Genomic DNA, 12,470 nt, shown 5'->3' with positions numbered 1-12,470 from the left:
AACTCTATTTATGTCCAGCGTGGATCTTTTACATACATCCAAAAGTGATATAATTTTCCGGATAACACTAAATGACATCTGTCATAAGCATTCATTAATCCTCATGACAGTGTCATGTCATAATTATGATTGTCTAATGACAGTCTTATGGCCCCACTGTCAAATAAAGTGTTACCAAATACCATAACTAGCAATTAATGAAACAACTGAAACATTAAATGAGAAAATTAGCGCAGAACATGAACTTTTATTGTTATTTACATCTGTAGTGCTGCAATGCATGCTAGGAGGCATGTTGGACAACAACAGTGTTGGCAGCAGGTGACAGCAGAGGTTGACTGTCTCCCCCAAGGGAGCAGTCATAGCCAAATTAAGCTTCTTGCAGCAATAAAGCTTTGCAGCCATTTGATTCAAATTTGGTTTTATGACAGTCATATGATGCCGCTGTTAAATAAAGTGTTACCGGTTAATATCTTTTGGTGTAAATATCCTTTATTGCAGTGAGAAAAGCTGCGTCTTATAGTCTATTGCGGCTTATATATGAACAAATGTTGTTTTCGTGCCAAATTTGGTGGGTGGTGGCTTACAGTGCGCCTTATAGTGCGAAAATTACGGTATGTTTTCATTTCAGTTTCAATTGTGATTCATCTGAGCGGGAAGTTGGCACCCTGTTACTCTCTACTGACCGGCCACCACTGATAAAGTGGCTGAAGTTGCTGATTTTTTTTTTTCATTTTAACCCTGAGGCTCCTTTTAACCTTAATTAATGCTCGAAGTTTACAATACTCAACATTAATTGTTCAAATCAAAGATTTAAATACCTCTGGACCTAACTTTTAAACTATCCACCATCGTGGATCCTTTCTGATGAACTGTTCACAAAAGTGGGAAGTTGGTTCCACTTCCACTGATGTCCATGCGTAACTACAAGAGATGGTTAGAACGCTTCCTTTGTTTGAACATGTACCCATTTTATTTAAACCGTTGACTGCATTGTAATGTGCACTGTAGTGTTTTACAACGGCAAAATGACTTTTGTGAAAAGGTCCTCAAAACAACAAAGATCACACTAACCTCAAACTTTTTCATTTACTACGGTACTTGTAGCGATGATCTTGTATGATGCTATTATGCTGTACATAAGTAGTTTCTATTCACTTTTTCTTTCAATCATACAAACATGTAAGGTAATTGTGCAAGAGGGCATTAGTAAATTGCTTAATGTCATATGCAGTGTGTCTAGATGGAGACAGAAAAGGCGGTAAGGAACAGATGAAATAGCCCATAAAAGTCAAGATCAAATCATGGGTACTTTTTCCTTGTAATTGGGCATACACCAATGTTTGCGTGGTGATTCTATCACTTTTACGGCCTTTGCCGCACGTACTGGATATCTTTTTTCTCACCCTTTGCGCACAAGTGGATATCCCACAAGGCCAGTTTTTAAACTCCTGCTGACAGAGCTAATGGCTAAAATAAAAGAGTGAGGTTGATAATGCACTATTTCCATGATTGCTCCTTAGAATATACATATATATATATATATATATATATATATATATATATATATATATATATATATATATATATTTTTTTTTTTTTTTTTTCAAAGTTAAAATGTCAAGCTGGCAAATGAGATGTGTATCAAACAAGTCTCCCACATGGAGTGCCAATAATGTGTGTAATGTGCTGTAGCTGATGTGTAGTCCAAAAGTTTCTTCCTGATACTTTTTGAAGATACACTATGGTTCAAGTTTCTGGTCCCTGACAAATTTTTCTGAAGAAACAGTTTATTTTACCTTTATTATATATAGACTGTAATTCTTATAGATCTGTTATCTTTATTGAGAAAAACAAAACATACATCAAGGATATTTCAAAGCAACCCTAAACTTTGTAACACCACATTGAACACACTTCTGTGTTAAAAAAAAAAAAAAAAAAAGTCCTAATACAAAGAAAAACTACCCTCTCCCACCAAATTTCATCGTGTTCCACCCACAAAAAACGATTGACAAAACCCATTGATATTTCGGTGACTTTCTTTAGAACTGTGAGGAACAAAAAGATATTTACTATATCGCTGAAAAAATTGTCCAAAATTATCCATACTTTATTTATTTATTTATTTTTAATTTATTTTTTATAAATTTTACAATACTGACATTTTAAATTACCTAAATCTTAACCCCTTCTTGCCAAATGTATGACATTTGATACACTTAGTCTCAAAATCATGAAATTCTAATTCAGAATTTTGAAATATCTTTCCTCAAAAAAAAAAAAAAAAAAAAAAAAAAAAAAAGGGATGCAAGTCAACTGAGAGAAAAAAACAGGATTTAGCAAGGGTTATAGATATTAGAGCGCTTATTACACATATTATTTTTTTCTCTTTTTAACAAATTTGAATAAAAGAAGGTTTCATTAAGACCTTATTTTTCAAATGTTGTGATTCTCTGACAATTGCTTCATATTGCAGGCATTAAAGGGTTAATTTTGGTGGAAAGTAAATGGTGCCCAACACATTTTCCCAAAATTTGGCAAACAAGATCCAGGATCAAAAACAAATCAGACTAAAAGGTGAAGCAAACAGATCATAATACAATACACAAACAAGCTGGACCTGCTTTAAAAGCAATGAAATTTGGGAACAAGCCACCTGGGTGACTAATCACACTAATGAGTTAAGAGGTAGTGAAAAACACAGGCAGCCAGCTAAGTGGCTGACACCAAAATGCAGGACAACCAGAGAGACCAGTTGACTCTTCTTTTGTCTATTAATTTTTTGGGCCTGCACTTTTAAGTTCTTTAATGAATGTGTGTTGAACATAATGTGTTAAAGAGATGCACAATCCGTACCTTCAGTTCCCCCCCCCCCCCCCCCCCCCCCAGCAGACGTGTGGTGACATATCCCTCGTCTTCCAAAAGAAAATCCCAGAATCCGAAAAAGTTCCGCTCTGAGACCCCCAATTTGGCCAAATTTCAAAATTGTCCTACATGCATGTGTGATACATCATAGGAAAGCTTAAAATCTCAATCAATCTTTCTGGGGGAAGAAAAATTTTGAACAGGAGGGCATTTAAAAAAAAACAAAAAACATTTAAACAGCAAAACCCTAACTCAGGGGTGGGCAAACTATTCCACAAAGGGCCGCAGTGGGTGCGGGTTTTTGTTGCAACCCACTAAGAGGACACCTTTTCACCAATCTGCTGTTTTACAAGTGCAATCAGTCGATTGCAGTCAGGTGCTTCTCATTTCTGCTGAAACCGCATTGGTTAAACTATCTGTGCTGGGTCAGTTGGAACAAAGACCAGGACCCACTGCGGCCCTCGAGGACCGGTTTGCCCACCCCTGCCCTAACTGGACGTGAGAACCCGCAAGAGCATAGGTAAAGACGCCATGATTTTAACGAGATATTATCGCTTACTTACCTCTTTTTGATCCACAAAGTCCATGAAGCATGTATCACTGAGTGTCAAGACACAGCTGTGAATGGCCACAGCTAGTTTTTGGTAAATGGTGTTAATGGTGTTACACTTATATAGCGCTTTTCCACCTTTCAAGGCGCTCAAAGCGCTTTACACTATCGCGCCATTCACCTACTGGTGACGCAGCACCAGGAGCAACATGGGGTTCAGTATCTTGCTCAAGGATACTTAGGCGAGTTCATCAGGGCGAAGAATCGAACCCACAACCTCTGGGTTGGGGGACAACTAATCTACCACTGAGCCACGCCACCCCATGGGGGGATTTATGGGTGAAACATGGTAATATATCAAGGGTACGATGCAGAAATCGCAGACATCAAGGAGTGCTCGAGATTTTTTTATTTTCATACATTTACCCTTTTAAACTTTTTTTTTTTCAAAATTTCTTTGTTTGGATCGATTATTTATCATCTAAACTATTGGGCAAAATGCGACAGTAACAAAAAAAATACAATTAAGCGATAGTTATGAAGTAAATGTTTTGACATTTTTACAGACGCTTATTTTTTCATTGTAACGTAATTTGTTTAAAAGTTTAAAATATGCGAATGAACAATTTTCTAAAGTCGTTTTTTTTTTTTTTTTAAAACTAAATTTTAGACATCAATTAATGATTCTAAGCTAAAAATGACAGACATTTCGAATAATAAATACGATTAATTACCTTCTTTTTATGGTTACGTTGAAACAAAAGGGGTTGCGCGACGTCTGTAAACGGGGGTTTCCAGGGTAAAATGGACAAATTAAAAATAGATCGAGGACTTAATGCACCATGAATCTGCTATGGCAGCATATAGACATATTCTATCAAAAACAACAGTTCGTTTTGCTTAAAATACAGCAGTTTATTTTAAAGAGGGGTGCAAGAGCAGAAATAGCTTTTTCATCCTTGTCTGTGTTTTCCGCCATAAGTAAAGACGAAAAAGAAAACACATTTTTTTCATTCCTCGTCTCATAAAAATATACATGATAAAATGTGTGAAGCAATCTGTTTCAAACAAAGACTGGAAAGAGCTAAAAGAAAAACATTTGAGCTGTGTACATAATTGCACTACAGGTACAAACATCCGGTACCACCCAAAACCTCGAGGTTCTCAGATGCAGTACAACCGGGGTCCCCAAACTATTCCACGTCGGCCCGCAGTGGGTGCGGGATTCTTTCCAGCTAAACAGGATGGCAATTTTGCACCAATCTGGTGTCTCACAAGTGTAATCAATTGATTGTAGTCAGGTGCTGCTTGTTTTAGCAGAAACCTTATCGGTTAAATGGTCTGTGCTCGATCAGTTGTAACAAAAGCCAAGACATACAGCAGTCCTTGAGAACCTGTTCGGGCACACCTGCAGTAGATAAGCTGAGCCGCTGGTGCAACAAACAATTTGCGATCACTTCACCGACAAAATCCATATGACACTGGGTATGTTGTGGCTGACATTGTGTCAACATCCTCAAGGCTCCGGATGTTGTGAGGCTGTTGTGGCTGACACACCTCTACAACATTGCGTGGACATCAGGGACAGTGCCTCTGGATTGGCAGACCGGGGTGGTTGTCCCCCTTTTTAAGAAGGGTGACAGGAGGGTGTTTTCCAATTATAGAGGGATCACACTTCTCAGCCTCCCAGATAAAGTCTATTCAGTGGTGCTGGAGAGGAGGGTACGTCGGGAAATCGAATCTCGGATTCAGGAGGAGCAGTTTGGTTTTTGTCCTGGCAGTGGAAGAGTGGACCAGCTCGACACCCTCCGCAGGGTCCTCGAGGGTGCATGGGAGTTTGCACAACTAGTCTACATGTGTTTTGTAGATTTGGAGAAGGCATTTGACCGTGTGCCTCGGGGAGTCCTGTGGAGGGTGCTCCGGGAGTACGGGGTACCGAGATCCTTGGTAAGGGCTGTTCGGTCCCCGTACGACCGGTGTCAGAGTTTGGTCCACATTGCCGGCAGTAAGTCGAATTCAATCCCAGTGAGGGTTGGACTCCACCAAGGCTGCCCTTTGTCACCGATTCTGTTCATAATTTTCATGCACAGAATTTCCAGGTGCAGCCGAAGCGTCGAAGGTGTCTGGTTTGGTGGCCTCAGCATTGCATCTCTGCTTTTTGCAGATGATGTGGTGCTGTGGGCTTCATTAAGCTGTGACCTCCACTCTCGCTGGAGCGGTTCACAGCCGAGTGTGAAGCGGTCGGGATAAAGATCAGCACCTCCAAATCCGAGACCATTGTCCTCAGTCGGAAAAGGGTGGCGTGCCCTCTCTGGGTCAGGGATGAGAACCTGCCCCAGCTTGATCACGATTGAGGGTAGGAGAGAGCGGGAAATTGACAGGCGGATCGGTGCAGCGTTTGCAGTGTGTGTGGACTCTGCACCGTTCCTTACTGGTGAAGAAGGAGCTGAGCCGAAAGGCAAAGCTCTTGATTTACCAGTTGATTTACATTCCTACCCTAACCTTTGGTCACGAGCTGTGGGTCGTGACTGAAATGACAAGATCCCTGATACAAGCGGCCGAAATGAGTTTCCTCCGCAGGGTGTCTGGGCTCTCCCTCAGAGATAGGGCGAGAAGCTAGGTCATCCGGGAGGGACTCGGTGTTAAGCCACTACTCCTCCGCTTTGAGAGGAGCAAGTTGAGGTGTCTCGTGCATCTTGTTCAGATGCCTCCTGGACTCCTCCCTGGAGAGGTGTTCCGGGCGTGTCCCACTGATGCGACCCAGGACAAGCTGAAGAGACTATGTCTCTCGGCTGACCTGGGAACGCCTTGGGATCCCGCCAGAGGAGCTGGTTGAAGTGGCTGGGGAGAGGGAAGACTGGGCTTCCCTGCTTAAACTGCTGCTTCCGCGACCAATCCAGGATTAAGCGGAAGATAATGGATGGATGGGTACGTTTATATGAGTAGTTTTCCTCAATCCGATTGAAATCAATCGTATTACATGAATAGGATTTGAGATGCTACAATAGGAAAGTTATGATAAAGTATACATAAAAATTACAAGTAAGTATATTATTACTGCTGTAAATCTATAACAAAAGTATAATACATATATACTTTAAAGACACTAACAATTAATTTACAATGTACACATAATAGAAATAAAGCACACTTTTGCTACTTAAGCACATATAAGTACATATAAACTAATATGCTTAAAGTGTACACATTCTGTACTTGAAGTTGTTACACTTTAGCTCCAGGGGTGAAAGTGGCTAGAATTTCTTGCTGGGACTCCCTGACGTAAAGGTCGCCACCGAGCCACATTTTTTTTTCTTTGGGCGGGAGGAAGGGCAGGGGGGTCAAACCTCCAAAAACCAAAGAAATGCAAAGAAAACTGCTTTTGGCAGTTATACCTATAACACACAATAAAACACAACAGGTAACATATGCATTAGGATGCATTATACTTACTGTAAAAAGGCATACATGAGAAACTGATTTTCATTAAAAAAAAAAATGTTTTTTTCAATGATGTGCAAAATAACAGTTATCAAAAACATCATACGGTAACCCATCCTTCATCTCCTCATTTTCATTTTCCCATATTTTTGAACATTTAAATGCATAACCTCAATTTGAACTACTTAAGAAAATATATAAGATCTACATTAAAATTGAAAATAGTGTAAACATTGACTTATACTTTATCATTAAAAAAGTAACATTCATTAAAAAAATAAGTTCAAATGACTTACATTATGCACAGTGAAATTGAATATATTTTTAAGATGACGCAAACATTGACTTTTTTATTAATTATAAGGAAAAAAAATAAGTAGCCTAACCTTGGTAAATGAACAGAAATACGTCCAAAGTGCTCATTGACTATGTTGCCAAATTCATCACATTTGAAACAAGCATTTCTGCAACTCATTGCAGTAAAATATTTTGTTTAAAATCTTATTGTGTTCCATCTCACTTTAGTTCTATTTGTTTTACCATGAGAACTGTGTGTAATGCTTAATGTATCATCATGATACAAATTAGAGAACATACCGGTATATACCAATTAATTAAAAAAAAAAAAAAGTTTTAAAATGTTATTATATTAGGTTTAAGGACCGCATAAAGGTTTAAAATAATAATAATAATAAAAAAAAAAACAACAACTGAATTTTCTCTTCATTAATTCTAGGGTCAAGTATTATAACATGGAGGATGTTCTGAACCTCCCCATCAGAACAAATAAAATCAAATTAGCCTCTTCAACTCTTTCCTTTCTCTTAAAGATCTGATCAATTTTCCGTAGCATTGCCCTTTTTTATCGAAATAATTCAACAAGCTTTTTTTTTTTTGTCCCAGAAACATGTGCATTTGAACCAATCAGAGCTAACTATTGATCTAGAGATCTGTGTGTAACAGTGGTGCAAAATCCCTGCTGCAGTGACCTATGTTATTGTAATAAAAGGCTACTGTACCAAATATTAAATATTAAAAAATCATTAACTGTGATTCCTGGACTTTTTTTTCTCTTTAGATTGTCTCACACAGTGAACAAGCACCTACCATGAAAATTTCAAACCCACCGATCATTTCTAAGTGGGAGAACTTGCAAAATCGTAGGATGTTCAAATACCTATTTTCCTCACGGTATATCATCCAACACAAAAATGGTTTGGAGGATACCTTTGTGAGGTTAGGCATTGTACCCATCACCTTATCAATAGTATATACCGTAATTCCCCAAATATATCGTACACCAGTGTATAATGCGCACCTGAAATTTACCTGTAAAGTTTCGGGAAAATTCTTGTGCTCGTGTATAAAGCGCACCCTAATTTTAGCACCATTTTCTGTGGCAAAATTGCTCACAGTATAATAATTTTCACAAAGTGGTCAGCATTTTGTTACCGGCATCCCATAGGGGCTGCTGTCTCATTTGAATATGAACGGCATTGCCAATTTAGCGTGGAAGAAGCGGGAGCACAAAGGGGGAGACAGAGAGCAGGTTTTGCAGAGAATTGCGTGGAGAACGCGGTGCCAATCAGCTGTGCCCCCCACTGGTTTTATTTAAAAAAAAAAAACATAAAGTATCCCGCAAAGCCATCCAACACATCTAAGTGTTTTTATACACCTCACTAGGAAGCACCAGACAAACCGACGATGAACAAGCCACGTAAATCGCCGGCCCACTCCCGACCATGGTCCGGAGTTGAAAGCACCACAACTTACCAACACTGGAGATTGGTAACAATTTATACGAAAGGGATTGCCTTATATGTTCTCTTCAAGACAACATGGCCGTGTCAATAAGCCGGCATGTTGCGATAACAAGGTGAGAAAAATGTAATTAGACAAATAGGACAACAAAAGCATTTTAATTTTATTAGATGTGAAAAATATTATCATGAAAACAATTATTTACAACATGAAAGTTGATTATTACATCACTGTCGTTCGGATCAGGTAATATTGTGCTGGCCCATGCTGACACTGGAACATGAATAAGGATGAATCTTTCTGTCTCCATTCCTGTATCTGTGTATAACGCGCACCCATGATTTTACAAGTGCATTATCGGAAAAAAAGTGAGCGTTATATTTGGGGAATTACGGAAGTATATACACGCAATCAAGCTTCTCGAACACACACATCTATGTGTATACACGTTAAAAAAATTGATAGTGAAAAAAAAAATTAATATACCATTGAAAAAAAGTTTCAAAAATATTGACAATAAACTAGTTCAGTTCAATTTTTTCAAGCATGCCACTCAGTTCCCCCTTGAACAGGTCAAAGGGCCACGTCATAAAACTACGTCACACAGCCAGCACTGCTGTCAGCTTGTCACTTGTCTCGCTCGCCGACTCGTCTGAAGAAAACAACAACAAATCTCTTCTATCCTTGTCCTCGAGTTAATGAAATAATGCATTAGCTTGCGATAATTTAGTTCTCGATTCATTCCGTATGTTTCAAAGTCGCTTGCTCAATCCAACCTGCCGTTGCTTCACATGCCTCTCTTTCCTTAGTTGGCGCCTCGCTCGGCAATTTATTAAAAATGTTCACATTACGTCTGTCCTTCCTGACCTCACAATAGCTCCTGGGAAATGTAGTCTTTTGTGGTGGTTTCGGTTTTGAAAAGGACTAGAAATGATAGAAATATGGACAAAAACACATGGTCCATGCAGCGTTTTAACGCTTATTTATGATGGCAATAAAACTATAAAACTCAAATGACATTATCTCCCGTTTGACTTGGTCGATTGACTTCAAGTAAAAATGGGCGTAGCCTCAACGTCCGCACTTTCAAATGAGACCAGCAGCACATGGGTGACGAAATTACAGCGTGACGAGGCTTTAAAGATGATATGCGTAATTTTGTCGCTGCCGACGTGTTCAGTGTTAAAGGGTTAGTTATGTTGTGTGAGCAACATATGAGGTTATGTTGCTCACACAACATAATTAACTATGCAACTGGCATTTAAATGTTTTACATAAACATTATTAAATTATTATTATATTATTAAATATATATATATATATATATATATATATATATATATATATATATATATATATATATATATATATATATATTTTTTTTATGCCGCGTGCTACCACACTAGCGTTGCGATCGACTGGTCGATTGCGATCAACGTAATGTGCAACGCTTGGCTAAGGTGTTTACATGAGACATTTTTAATCGTATTGGCCTTTCGATCATTATAAATTAATAGATTATAAATAGAATTTTTGGACCCATGTAAACACACTTACTGTGGCTTTGAGGGAAAAAAGACTTGGGTCATGAAAAAAATAGCAGCTCAAAATACTTGTACGGTGAACGAAACAACTCCGGGGTGTCATTGTATAATGTATTTATTGAGCATTTTTGAGAGTTCATCAATGGCAAAAATGACTGTAATAGTAGGGGTGTAACGGTACACAAAAATCCTGGTTCGGTACGTACCTCGGTTTTGAGGTCACGGTTCGGTTCATTTTTGGTACAGTAAGAAAACAAAATGCAAAATATAAATGTGCTAGTTGTTTATTACACACCTTTGTGCTTTCAACAATAGGAACATTAGCCTATACAAAGCTAGAATTCTGCTCAAAAAGTAGCGGGTATTTAAAGATAACCCAACAACAATTTGCCTTTCAGACCCAGCGTATTGGTCAGCTTTCTTTCTGAAAGAAAGAAGAAAAAAGAAGTCCTGTGCTAAAGAGAAAAGCAATCCCAATGGCAAAGATTTTAACATGTATTTAACAAAAGAAATGCATCAATGAATCTTTTTTTTTCTTATGAATGGTTTTCAAAAGCTTTATTGGTGGATTTTCTCAAGTTGAAGCACCACACAGAAATTAATAAATTTAATTATGTAAGCTTGATCTGTGGATAAGTCTTATTATTTAATTACAGATGTTTTTGCTCATTTACAATTTATTTTATTTAAATGGGCTATAATTTATTTTATTATGTGTTTATATTTTACAAATGTGATGTAGTATTCATTTATATTGTATATTTTATGTTGTATAACTTTTGTTGCAATGTGAATATTAGCTCCTACTTGTTTTGTTGTGGTAGGAGGGTTTTGTATTGAACACTTGGCCGTGGCAGAAAACAGCAGTAAATGAACAAAGACAAGCCCACTGTGCCCCGATCTACCGCTCAAGAGATTTGATGGACTCAAAAAGTGGGTTACGATTGCATATTAGGTTGAAAATCGACCGGATCCACCGTATTTTTACACGAGTGACTTCCGGTCTACCCGATCCTAGCTACCGGTAATAGTGTTGATGCAGGATGGTCGTGTCTCGCGTCAAATAATAAACTCTTCCATTCTTTCCGCGTACGTCGTGTTGAGCCACTTCTGGGACGCGTTTAACATGCGGCCGCACTGCGACTGGTGTGCATTGGCTGATTGACTTTATAGCCCGTGTTTCACTGCGTTCTCGCGGCGGCCACGTTGTCGCACCATTGATGTTTCTGGGTTATACTGTCCTACCGTGTTGGTCATCATTATAGTAAAGAAGACGGAGTAGATATAATCTACACAAAGAAAATGTAACCCGATCGACTCACAGCTTCGAAAAGTAAGGGTTACATTACGTCAGAAACTCGTTCGGAACGCCACCGTTCCGAACCGAGCACCACATACCGAAACGGTTCAATACAAATACATGTACCGTTACACCCTTATGTAATAGTGACTAAATAGGTTTATTTTACAGAGCAACCTAACACTGCTGCTTTCTGCCAGAAAAAAGTGATGCAAAAGAGAAAAAAAAAGAAGAATTACATGATTACACAATTAATAATGTACATATATTCACTTCACTAAGTGATATTTACGGAATTCACCACACAAACCCACTACTCCCTTGTCTGCCAACAAGTTCCCTCAACTGTCGTTCCTTCCACTTAGCTTATGCCCACTCTGAAATGGTTTCCCCCAGCGCTTGAGTCATCATGTTTGCCAAGTCAATCAGCGTGAGAGCTGCCAACTGCGATGGCCCCTCCCACTAGGGGCATGATGTATGTTTTACTTACATGCCACACAGGGACGACTGACTGGACCAACAGCAGAAGAAAGGAAGAGAGGATGGGAAAAAAGGGGATGGGGTTGTTCAGGAGTTAAACTACAGCCTGAATGATGGATTTGAACATGAGGGTGTGCCAGATGCCCTTTTAGCTGAGTGGGTCGAGTCACAAGAGTGCTCCCATTGTGCCCACCTGTCTAGACATACTGTGTTCTATTGGCATATCATATTTGTGATAACAGACTCCCTTAAACCTAAACACACAATACTGTGTAAAAGGTGACAGCACTCTGGCTTTAATGAGAAACTTTACCTTAATGATGCTAAAAAGCCAGCATAACAAGGATGGTATGTGCTGAACACAAATATTTAAAGGTTTATGAATTATTTTCAACCACACTACATTAACAAGGTAATATTACCCCAAGTTACGCATGGGAAAAAAAGAAATTTATTTCTTAAGTAAAATGTATTTTTTTAGAAACAAAAATGTGAGTACCTTTTTTTTTTGTAAGTAACAAACGCT

This window comes from Corythoichthys intestinalis, chromosome 6 (genome assembly GCF_030265065.1).
Source record: "Corythoichthys intestinalis isolate RoL2023-P3 chromosome 6, ASM3026506v1, whole genome shotgun sequence".
Classification (NCBI taxonomy): Eukaryota; Metazoa; Chordata; class Actinopteri; order Syngnathiformes; family Syngnathidae; genus Corythoichthys; species Corythoichthys intestinalis.
Note: the sequence above shows the minus strand (reverse complement) of the source record.